Genomic DNA, 12,228 nt, shown 5'->3' on the forward strand with positions numbered 1-12,228 from the left:
GGGCAGGTAATGTGTCTATTATAGTGTTATATTGCACTCTCCCAAGCACTTAGTACAGTGCTCTGCACACAGTAAGTGCTCAATCAATATGATTGACTGACTGACTGCCCAAAAGGAGCTTACAGATTAGTGGCAGAACTAACTCCCTTTGCTCTACCCCGCTCCCCGCCCCACAGCAGTTGTGTGCATATGTACATATTTATCATTCTATTTATTTATATTAATGATGTGTATATATCTATAATTATATTTATTTATATTGATGCTACTGATGCCTGTTTACTTGTTTTGATGTCTGTCTTCCCCCATCTAGACTGTGAGCCCATTGTGGGCAGGGACTGCCTGTGTTTGTTTCAGAATTGTATTTTCCAAGTGCTTAGTACAGTGCTCTGCACATAGTAAGCGCTCAATAAATACAGTTGAATGAAAGAGTGAAGGCAACAGACATTAATATAAAGTGCAGACAGGTGCAGAAGTGCTGTAGGACTAGAGATCATCAAAGGTTTTTAATGACCCCTTACACTGTACTAAACGGTAAAGGTGGGGTGAACCTAAAATGCTTAGTTTGAGGATCGGGAGATGTGTAGAGAAGAACATTTTGGGAAAAAATGATCTGAGCAGCAGAGAGAAGGATGCCTAGAGAGGGGAGAGGCTGGTGACGGAGATTTGCTGAAGGTGATGTGCTTGGGTTCATCAAATATACCCTCATAGGTAAGTACAATTTACCTCTCTGTATCTGCCCATATTCCGGCCTAACAGAGAAATTCATGTATTTTTTTTGGCTCCTGACCCCAGTATTATCATTGTATTATTGGAGTATTAATGACTTTGTGTTGTGTGCTGAGCACTATACTGAGTGCTAGACTTCTAGACTGTGAGTCCGCTGTTGGGTAGGGTCCGTCTCTATATGTCTCTATATGTTGCCAACTTGTACTGCCCAAGCGCTTAGTACAGTGCTCTGCACACAGTAAGCGCTCAATAAAAATGATTGAATGAATGAATGACTAGCAGTAGCCATGGTAGTAACTGTGGTATTTGTTGAGTCCTTACTAGAGTACCAAGCACTGTACTAAATACTTGTCAGCTGTGTGACTTTGGGCAATTCACTTAACTTCTCTGGGCCTCAGTTACCTCATCTGTAAAATGGGGATTAAGACTGTGAGCCCCACGTGGGACAACCTGATCACCTTGTACCTTCCCCAGTGCTTAGAATAGTGCTCTGCACATAGTAAGTGCTTAATAAATGCCATTATATATATATATATATATATATGTATATATATATATATCTAGTATATATATACTAAATACTGGGATAGGTGCAAGATCAACAGATCCCACTCAGAGCTTGCAGTCTAAGTAGGAGGGAGAATAGATATTGAATCCCCATTTTGCAGATGAGGCAACCGAGGCATGGAGCCCTTGCTCAAGGTCAGACAGCAGACAAGTCTGGTATTAGAACCTAAATACTATTTATTTGTTTTGATGTCTGTCTTCCCCCTTCTAGACTGTGAGCCCTTTGTGGGCAGGGATTGTCTCTGTTGCTGAATTGTACTTTCCAAGCACTTAGTACAGTGCTCTGTGCACAGTAAGCACTCGATAAGTATGGTTGAATGAATGAATAAATCCTCCGACTTCTAGGCTGCACTGCTTGTCACAGTATTTATGAAGAGCTTACTGTGGACGGAACTCTGTACTAAGCATTGGAAGAAAATACACAGGTGAGGATTAGACATAGTCCCTTTCCTTCTCCCTTTCCCTTAGAAGGATTTACAATCTAAGTGTACGTGGGATTGGAGGCAGGCATATTAGGAGTGATGAAACATTAAAAAGCAGTGCAACTTTACAAAATGGGCTCAAAATCTTGGTAGGGACGGAGGGTAAATGGAACTCAAAATCACCGAGACCATCTTCTACCTCCCAAATAAAAGTAAGATATCGGGAAAGCACCAAAGGTTCTAAACAGCAGCATCTTCTAGACTTGATTGTTGTCCATCCTTGAGACCTAAAAGATTCCATGGCGCTCTGAGCCAGATGAAATACCAAACATCTGATGGTGAGAGAAGCAATGGGGCTTAGCAGAAACAGCACAAGCTTGGGAGTCAGAGGACCTGGATTCTAATCCTGACTTGGAGAAGCAGCGTGGCTCAGTGGAAAGAGCCCGGGCTTTGGAGTCAGAGGTCATGGGTTCAAATCCCGGCTCCGCCACTTGTCAGCTGCGTGACTGTGGGCAAGTCACTTACCTTCTCTGTGCCTCAGTTATCTCATCTGTAAAATGGGGATGAAGACTGTGAGCCCCACGTGGGACAACCCGATTACCTTGTCTCTACCCCAGCACTTAGAACAGTGCTTGGCGCATAGTAAGCGCTTAATAAATGCCATTATTATTATTATTATTTGACACTTGTCTGTTGCGTGACTGAGGGCAAGTCACTTAATTTCTCTGTGTCTCAGTTATCTCATCTGTAAAATGGGGTTAAAGCTATGAGCCCTATATGGGACATGGACTTCGTTTAACTTTTGTATCCACCCCAGTGCTTAATACAGTGCCTGACACATAGTAAGCACTTAACCAATATCATTAAAAAGGAGGCAGAAATCCTTCCTGAGGATTCTGCTCTCTTGGGGTACAATGGCATTAGTGGGCATAATAATAATAATAATAGTGGAATTTGTTAATAATAATGATGGCATTTATTAAACACTTACTATGTGCAAAGCACTGTTCTAAGTGCTGGGGAGGTCACAAGGTGATCAGGTTGTCCCACGTGGGGCTCACAGTCTTAATCCCCACTTTACAGGTGAGGTAACTGAGGCCCAGAGAAGTGAAGTGACTTGCCCAAAGTCACACAGCTGACAATTGGCGGGGCCGGGATTTGAAGCCATGAACTCTGACTCCAAAGCCCGGGCTCTTTCCAGTGAGCCACGCTGCTTCTCATTAAGCGCTTATTATGTGCGAAGCACTGTTCTAAGCGCTGGTGGGGGGGATACAAAGTGATCAGGTTGTCCCACGTGGGGATCACAGTCCCCAGGTGGTGGGGTGCTGACCTATGAAATCTCCCCAAGATCCTGACTCTAGAATTGGCCCAAAGGAGTCACCTTTCCAGGAGAGTTTTCCAGACTCAAAAAGTTCCCTTCTCCGGGTCTGAATGAATTAGACAATCTCCAGGGACAGGAGGAGCGGGATGAGAATAACCTGCTATTGAACGTGGCTCTACCTAGCTGATGTAAATTCATGCACTTAAATTTAGCAGGGCTTAGCCCTAATCCTTGTAGGTTTTGATTTGTTTTGTCAGGGTTTTGTTTATGCTGTGCTAATTTCTCGACTGCCTTTTAAAGGGCTGCAATCTCCCACATGTAGAGCAGGATTCAAGGCTCATACCGTAGCAACACAGTTTTTTTTTTTTTTTTTAGCCTTATTCTATTTTTTAATCTGGCTGTAACAGAACGCCTATGAAAGCTTTCCGTCGGAAGGATTCTTTTAAAATGACTGAACTCGCCACAAAACCTATGGCTTAAAATTTGTTCTTCACGTATCGAATGCGCTGCTGGAGCTCAATTATAAGGTGGCTGAATCTTGAAATGTATTTGAATGGAGGGAAAGAAACACATTTGGTAGTTTGCGAGCAGACCCTGGTTTGGGACGCGAATGTTCCTTGCAAAGCATCCTATTCTATCCCTGCTGCATTCTATTTAATGCACCCATCTGTTAGGCAGACCTAGGAATTTGGATTCATGGAGGAAAATATCTCACCCCTCCCCCTAGAAACTGTCCAATTATAAATGGATTAAACACACACTATTCTAAAATGCAGTGAACAAGCTACTGCAGGTTTTGATGAAAATAAGATTCATGAAGTAGAGCACACACACAGCTTTTGTCCGGTTAAATAATACTTGCATTTGCGTTTCAAGTTACTTTAAACCAACTCACGCTCCGGAGGCTTCTCCTTTTAAGCATGAGACTTAATTATGCTCCAAAGGGAAGGATGGTGGCAGGAGGAGGGAAGAGGAGGAGGAGAAAGAAACTGAAATATGTCTTGGGTGGGAAGTCATTTTCCCAACTTTTTCAGTGTTGACTTTATGTTTTAGTATTCAAGTACTGTTGGTCCATTGTTTGTTACTACAGCTTTCTCAGCAGAATGTGTGGCAGATGGCTTACATTTGCATTATCCTTCTGGAAAAAGGCATCTAGTACCATCAACATAAGATGCAGCTTTTCTTCTCGAAATTTACAAATTGTCCGGAATGGCATTAAAAAAAAAAAAATGAGCATGAGTATCACTGTTTGCACATTTCCTTTTTCAATACAGTCAGTGGTTCTCTAACTGTCATTTAACACTCTCCCCCTTCCCAGATGTTTACCAAAATGATTTAGATATTCATTATGCAAAATGACTTTTATGAAAAGACCTTTCTTTTTGCCCCACAGTCAAAGCTAATTTCTTTTGTCACTTGTTACAGAGTAGAGTTATGCGAAGACTGGACATTTATTTGTTCTAGTCTGTATTGGATAATTTATTGCATTAAGGAACCGATAATTTTCAAATATAATCAGATTTAGGTTTTTAATAAGATTCATCTTCCTATTCACACTTGCTTAATTCAAGGATATTGAATCTGCCCAGAAATGAGCTGTCTCTCAAAGCCTCCTGTGCCTATTAAAGGATTTTATTCCTGATGTGTTAATAGCATTTAATTACATTATCCTTATAGTCCAGAGACATGTCGCAATAGTTAAACTTGATAAGCCTAACAAATGTCTGCCTAAAAAGGAAGTACTCTAGTCAGTTTATCTGCTTAGAAAATCAAGTGTTGATTATTATTTAATAAAAAGTGGTCTGTGAATTTGCCTTGTGTTCAGTTCAAATGCTAAACCCAAGAGAAAGCACACTTATTTTTGTCCTCTTTTAGAAAAATCACTTAAAAGGCCACCCACACAAGGTGAATAATAAACACTTAACATAAACCATTTTAAATGGCATTTTATCTTTTGAATTACTCTTCTCTTTTTCATTTTGTGGACTATTTTGTGCTCATCCAAAGACATTCAATAATACTCCCGATTTTTTGTTTTTCATTCAGCTATTTAGGAAATGACAGACCAGGGTGGGTGGAGGAACTAAGTTTCCTGGTAGAGAAGCAGCCTGGATGTTGCTGTTTTTGACATGACAGTTTCTCTGTCAGAATCATTTGCATCGATTAGAAGTGTTGACTTCTGTGAATTTTTCTTTCATGTGAACTTGACAGAAGTCAGAGATTTTGCTCACTGCCTATGACTGAAATAGGCGAACTAACAAGTTGTCCGGAGTAACTCAATAATAAAATAACCCCCAGCAATATGCTCTCTAGTTGAACTTTTCACTTCTAAAGTGGAGTTGACAAGCTTTGGCATGTTTCCACGAGGGATCGTAGATACTCCAAAATATATTTCGGGAGACTGTACGAGTTTCGGTTGCTTTTCAAAAAAATGTTGGGCTGGGGAGACAAAAATTCTCTATAAAAATATATGAGGTTAAGCTGAGTTCTTTTGTTCCGAATAATCACTTTTACTGATTGGGTTTTAGTTCTGGAAAAGCCAGTCTTTACTCTAAAGTCATCTCCCCCAGTACTTAGTATTTCTAATAGTATGTATAATAGTATTTACTGAGCACATGCTTTTATGTCCTCATAGTCTGTTGTTTCCTCTGGCTATAAATTAATGTCTGTCTCCTGGTGTAGCCTGTCATATCCTTGAGGCCAGGGATAGGGATCATGCTGTGTAGTGGCCTGGAAGTCTGAAGGTCGTGGGTTCTAATCCCAGCTCCATCACTTGTCTGCTGTATGACCTTGGGCAAGTCATTTCACTTCTCTGTGCCTCAGTTCCCTCATCTGTAAAATGGGGATTGAGACTGTGAGCCCCATGTGGGACAGGGACTGTGCCCATCCCGATTTACTTGTATCCATCCCAGCTCACCTTAGAATGTCCACCTCCCTCAATTTAGCACTTTTCTCTTTCTCGGGTACGTTCCCTCCCCTCCACTGACACTCTTCTCAAAGAGTTTATACCTTTGAGATAAATACCTCAAGCAAAACATTCCATCTGACCATGCGATATTTTTAGTTCTGAGTGGATATTACTGAATCTCAGTGGATCTTTTCTTCTGCTAAATCAGTCATTCAGTCAGTCATATATACTAAGCACCTACTGTGTGCAGATCACTGTACTGAGCACTTGGGAGAGTACAATAGAACAGTAAATAGGCACATTCCCTGCCCACAGTGAGCTTACAGTCTAGAGGAGGAGGCAGATGTTAATATAAATAAATACATTGCAGGCACTCCCTCAACCCAATTCATTCTGGCAGAGAGCACTTTCATTCATTCATTCAATCATATTTACAGTCTAGAGGTTGGGGGAGACAGACATCAATACAAGTATATAAATTACAGATATGTACTTTGCTGTGGGCCTGGAATGGGGGAAGGACAAAGGGAGCAAGTCAGGGCGATGCAGAAGGGAGTGGGAGAAGAGGAAAGGGGGCTCACTTAATCTGTCCCCCGTCTTTAAAATTCGTTCATTCAGTTGTATTTATTGAGTGCTTACTGTGAACAGAGCACTGTACTAAGCACTTGGAAAGTACAATTTGGCCACAGATAGAGACAATCTCCACCCAACAAGGGGCTCACAGCCTAGGAATAGAGAACAACCTGGAAGCCCAGCCTCATAAACTCTCTCTGTGGATTTATAGAGGCACACACATCTCATTTTCCTTATTTTTCCCAGGAAACAAAACTGAAAAGGAAATATGGTTGGGCATTATATTTATAAATATGCAGACATGACGTTTTGTTCAATGTTTAACTCATAGTGGCTACTCAGCAAATATTAAAATGATCCAATAAAAATAATAAATTGGAGAAGCAGCATGGCCCTGTGGTTAAAGCACAGGCCTGGAAGCCAGAAAGACCTGGGTTCAAATTCCGCCTCCGCCAACTGTCAGCTGTCTAATTTTGGGCAAGTCACTTAACTTCTCTGTGCCTCAGTTACCTCATCTGTAAAATGGGGATTAAGACTGTAAGCCCCCCATGGGACAACCTGATCACCTTGTAACCTCCCCAGTGCTTAGAACAGTGCTTTGCACATAGTAAGTGCTTAACAAATGCCATTATTATTATTATTCTCTGTGCCTCTGTTACCTCATATGTGAAATGAGGATTAAGACTGTGAGCCCCATGTGGAATTTAGACTGTGACCAACCTGGTTACCTTGTGTCTACCCCAGTGCTTAGAACAGTGCCTGGCACATAGTAAGTATTTAACAGATACCATTAAAAAAATCCATTTATGCATAAACACTGCTACTGAAATTTGGAAGTTGTGCAAAAAATGGGTTTCTGAAACAACTTGAATAATTTTAGTTCTCCACAAATCAAATTACATCATGATTTTTTTTTAAACTAATACCGAAACCCTCTGGTGCAGGGTTTGCATTAGGTTTTAAATTATTTATTACCTTTGACTTTCTCTAGAGTAATTAGTCTAGTTAATATCTCAGAGTCATTAAGTAAAAGTTTCAGGACATAAATCTTTTTAGATAATAGTTTTTGCTCTCTTTTGTAATAAATAACAATGTCTCCTAAATTCTGTGGAGGGGCATTTGTCTTTTATTCCCAGACCATAGATTAATTTATAATTATTAGTTTCCTTTGTGAAATTAATATACCACCATCTCAGTGTCCAATAAATTATTTGTTTTAATGTTGCCACTTTAAAAGCAAAATTTCTCTTTATTTTATATAAAGGCTTTCTCCACACATTACAAGATTATTGGTTCCGGATCATTAATTCAGGGTTAAGACCTTTTTAAAAGAAACAGTGTAGGAGAAAAGCTGTATTATTTAATATCAATTTTACCTTTTGTAGTAGGAGTTGTCTGTGTTGTAGTAGCAGTAGTAGTAGTAATAGTAGTGGTAGTAGCAGTAGTAATAGTAGTAGTAGTAGCAGCAGCATTTATTTGAATGCCCACTTGGTGAAGAGGTGCTTTCTACTAAGCAGCTGGGTAGTACAGAATGAAGAATCGACACATTTCATTCATTCATTCATTCAATCATATTTATTGAGCACTTACTGTGTGCAGAGCATTGTCCTAAGCGCTTGGAAGGTACAAGTTGGCAACGTTTAGAGACGGTCCCTACCCAACAGCGGGCTCACAGTCTAGAAGGGGGAGACAGACAACAAAACAAAACATATTAACAAAATAAAATAAATAGAATAAATATGTACAAATAAAATAAATAAATAAATAGAGTAATACATATGTACAAACATATATACAGGTGCCGTGGGGAGGGGAGGGAGGTAAGGTGGGGAGGATGGTGAGGGAGAGGAGGGGGAGAGGAAGGAGGGGGCTCAGCCTGGGAAGGCCTCCTGGAGGAGGTGAGCTCTCAGTAGGGCTTTGAAGGGAGGAAGAGAGCTAGCTTGGCGGATGTGTGGAGGGAGGGCATTCCAGGCCAGGGGGAGGACGTGGGCTGGGGGTCGACGGCGGGACAGGCGAGAACGAGGCACAGTGAGGAGATTAGCGGCAGAGGAGTGGAGGGTGCGAGCTGGACTGGAGAAGGAGAGAAGGGAGGTGAGGTAGGAGGGGGCAAGGGGATGGACAGCCTTGAAGCCGAGAGTGAGGAGTTTTTGAATGATACGTAGGTTGATTGGTAGCCACTGGAGATTTTTGAGGAGCATTTGGGACTACAAAGAGTTTATGCTATGATGAGAGAGACAAAAATAAAAATAGTGCCAGCTGGAGTGGTAATGCCCCTCTCAGGGTCACACGTGGAGAGTTTCCAGTCCTCTACCAGTCTTGACTACGGCAGGGAGAGTCAAGCGGAGGCCTACCCATTCCATTCCTAGCTGGGCCAGTGGCTAGCGAGTGGAAGGCAATCTGCTACAAGTCAAAGCTCACCCGTGCTGGGCAGCAGCAGCATGGGAGAGAGGCGAGGGCGGAGACTCTAGTTGACCACGTGGAAGGAGGCAATGGTCAACCACTTCCGTATTTTTAACAAGAAAACTCTATGGATAGATAAACTACAGAACGATTGCAGATGGAGGTGGGGTGTTCTGGGAGAGATGTGTCCCCGGAGTCACCCTGGGTCAGAGGTGACTCGGCAGCTTAAGACGAGTGGTAGTATTAACTACTAAAGAGGTCAAAATAAACAATTGATTGCACATAGACGTGCTGAGGAGGGTATAAATTCTAGTTCTCAAGTTAAGACCAAAGAAGTCTACATCATCCAAATGAGTAATCCAGTCAGACAGTCAATGGTATTTATTGAGTGCTTAGTGTGCAGAATGCTGTGTTAATCACTTGGGAGAGTACAATATAATGATAAACAGACACATTCCCTGTTCATAATGAGTTTGCAGTCTAGAAGGAGTATTACACACACACACACACACACACACACACACACACACATATACACACTCACTCTGGGCTCCCTACATCAAGTGCACAGGACCAAGGTGGGCTGATAGAGGTTGCATTATACCCACTAAGTCACCCTGAAATCCCTTTCTGGTCCCAAATCTAGACTGTAAGCTCCTTTTTTTTTTTTTTTTAAAAAGTGATATTTGTTTAGCGTTTACTATGTGCCAGGCACTCTATTGAACACTGGGATAGATACAAGGTTGTCAGGTTGGACACAGACTCTGTCCTGCATGGGACTCACAATCTTAATCCCCGTTTTGCAGATAAGTTAAAAAGAGGTACATGAAGTTAAATGATTTTACTTATGTCACATAGCAGACCAGTGGCGGAGCCAGAATTAGAACCCAGATCCTTCTGATTTCCAGGCCTGTGCTCTATCCACCAGGCATGCTGCTTCTCATGGGGAGGGTGCGTATCTATCAACTCCATTCATTCATTCAGTCATATTTATTGAGCACTTACTGTGTGCAGAGCACTGTACTAAGCGCTTGGGAAGTACAAGTCGGTAACATATAGAAATGGTCCCTACCCAACAATGGGCTCACAGTCTATTGCACTGTACTCTTCCAAGCACTTAGTAGAGTGCCCTATACTCAGTAAGCGATCAATAAATATCATCTATTGATTGACTGATAACTGTCTTGGCGTAGAAGCCACAGGCACAGTGCTTGAACAGCCAAGGCCGAGACCAGCTGAAGATTTTTAACGCAAGTAGAATTGGAGTGTCGAGTAGAGCCGAGGAAATGAAAAAAGAATGAGAACCACAGCCAAAAGCGTTAATTATGTAACTGGGCACCCAGTCAGGCTCTGGGTACCCTCAGACTCATCCCACCCTCTGCCATCGTCAAATGCACCTGCTCTTCATAGTCGTATGGTTCCATTTCACCCCACATCATCCCGAGACACACAGTATTTCTCCCCCCAGTTAACGTTTTGGAGGAGTAAATCCTTTATTTTTATTTATCTACACAGATCCCGAAGAACGGTGTGCATGTGTGTGGATATGTCCAGGTTTGTATTTTCTTAACCTAGAGAATCTCTGCATTCAATTAATCTGACAAAATTTGGCCCCGAGAATTCTTGACTGACAGAATATAAAGTAAAATCTCTTTCTTTAGGGTGAGGTTTTATCACCACATCTGTGAAATGAAGACCCAGTGGTCTTTGTGAATTCTTTTTGGATGAGATTTCATCCTCAGTTGTCTTAGTTGTATTGCTTTTAAAAAGAGGGCTCAAGTCGTTGACTTAAAGAACAGCTTTACGGACAAGTTTAGCAAATATGCAAGACAGGTTCTTATAAGAAGGATGTTTCCTTTTCATCTGAAGCATATAAGTACAGTGATGTCGTAGTGTTTCCTTTGGAATCTACTGAACCAAAATTAATCTACTTTCTTTCTTTGAAAGGGATTTAAAGCAAAGACATGTACTCTTGTTCATAAGAATTGCTAGTGCTTCTTTTTTTTAATTAAATGAGGACAGATACCTTCACTCACCCATCCTCTTTTTAATTTCCTATGTTCAACTTGATTAAGATGTGTTCCTTGAAGATATGTGATATCGGCTTGTTGTTGTCTAAAGAAGTTTAATATCTTTTCCCCTTTTATTGGACTAGTAAGACATTTGACATTAAAACTAATAGCCTTGAGTTTTCCCGTTGTCTGCATTTGTGAGGAAGGGATTATGAAAAAGAATCAGGGAAATTCATTCAGTTCCTTCTTCAGCTTTCTGTCCAAGGGGGAAAATGTTGTATTTGAACCACTTAGATATTCTGGAACAATTTTTCTACTAAGTAAATAAATATATTCCTATAAGGTCCCTTTAGTGTGAAAAATGAAATGATAATTAAATTCTTTATAAAAACACAAGCAAAAGCATATTCTTATTTTGTTTACTGATTATAACTAAAAGCAATTCATGCGATGGCTTCCCAGTGACAGGGAAAGGCTACGGAGTAAAGAAAATTAACACGCTTCTTTGATTATAGGGGCTTGTTCATTGAAAATGGTGAGTTTTAGAGGTTTCAGTGCAGTAATGTGCCTTTGTTCTTAGCTTTATGCAGATACTAGGAAGGGAGGAGGAGGAGGCTTTATTGTGGGAAGGGGAAATGAACATGAGAATGACATAGGGACTGTCTCTATGTGTTGCCAATTTGTACTTCCCAAGCGCTTAGTACAGTGCTCTGCACATAGTAAGCGCTCTATAAATACGATTGATTGATTGATTGATGAGAAACAACGTGGCCTAGCAGAAAGCGCATGAGCCCAGGAGTCAGAGGACCTGGGTTCTAATCCTGGCTCCACCACTTGTCTGCTGTGTGATCTTGGGAAGTTAACTTCTCTGTGCCTCAGTACTCCCATCTGTAAAATGGGGATTAAATCCTACTCCTTCCTGTGAGCCCCATGTTGGATGGCGTCCAACCTGCTTACCTTGTATCTACCCCAGCACTTAGAACAGTGCTTGGCACATAGTAGGTGCTTAACAAATACTGTTAAAAACAAACAAGCTGTGAATAACGATAATAATAATAATGATGGCATTTGTTAAGCGCTTACTATGTGCAAAGCACTGTTCTAAGCGCTGGGATACAAGGTGATCAGGTTGTCCCACGTGGGGCTCACAGTCTTAATCCCCATTTGACAGATGAGGTCACTGAGGCTCAGAGAAGTTAAGTGACTTGCCCAAGGTCACACAGCAGACATGTGGCAGAGCTGGAATCCGAACCCATGACCTCTGACTCCAAAGCCCGGGTTCTTTCCACTGAGCCA

At 41.4% G+C, this 12,228-nt stretch overlaps 1 non-coding gene across 1 annotated transcript; it reads left to right on the forward strand.

Annotated features, from left to right (window-relative positions):
• The first annotated feature begins 8,790 nt into the window (after positions 1-8,790).
• Positions 8,791-8,928, forward strand: LOC119927446. The gene has a single exon (XR_005450448.1). It is a non-coding gene; the product is annotated as a small nucleolar RNA SNORA7 (small nucleolar RNA).
• The last annotated feature ends 3,300 nt before the right edge of the window (positions 8,929-12,228 follow it).

Source organism: Tachyglossus aculeatus, chromosome 4, assembly GCF_015852505.1.
Source record: "Tachyglossus aculeatus isolate mTacAcu1 chromosome 4, mTacAcu1.pri, whole genome shotgun sequence".
NCBI lineage: Eukaryota > Metazoa > Chordata > Mammalia > Monotremata > Tachyglossidae > Tachyglossus > Tachyglossus aculeatus.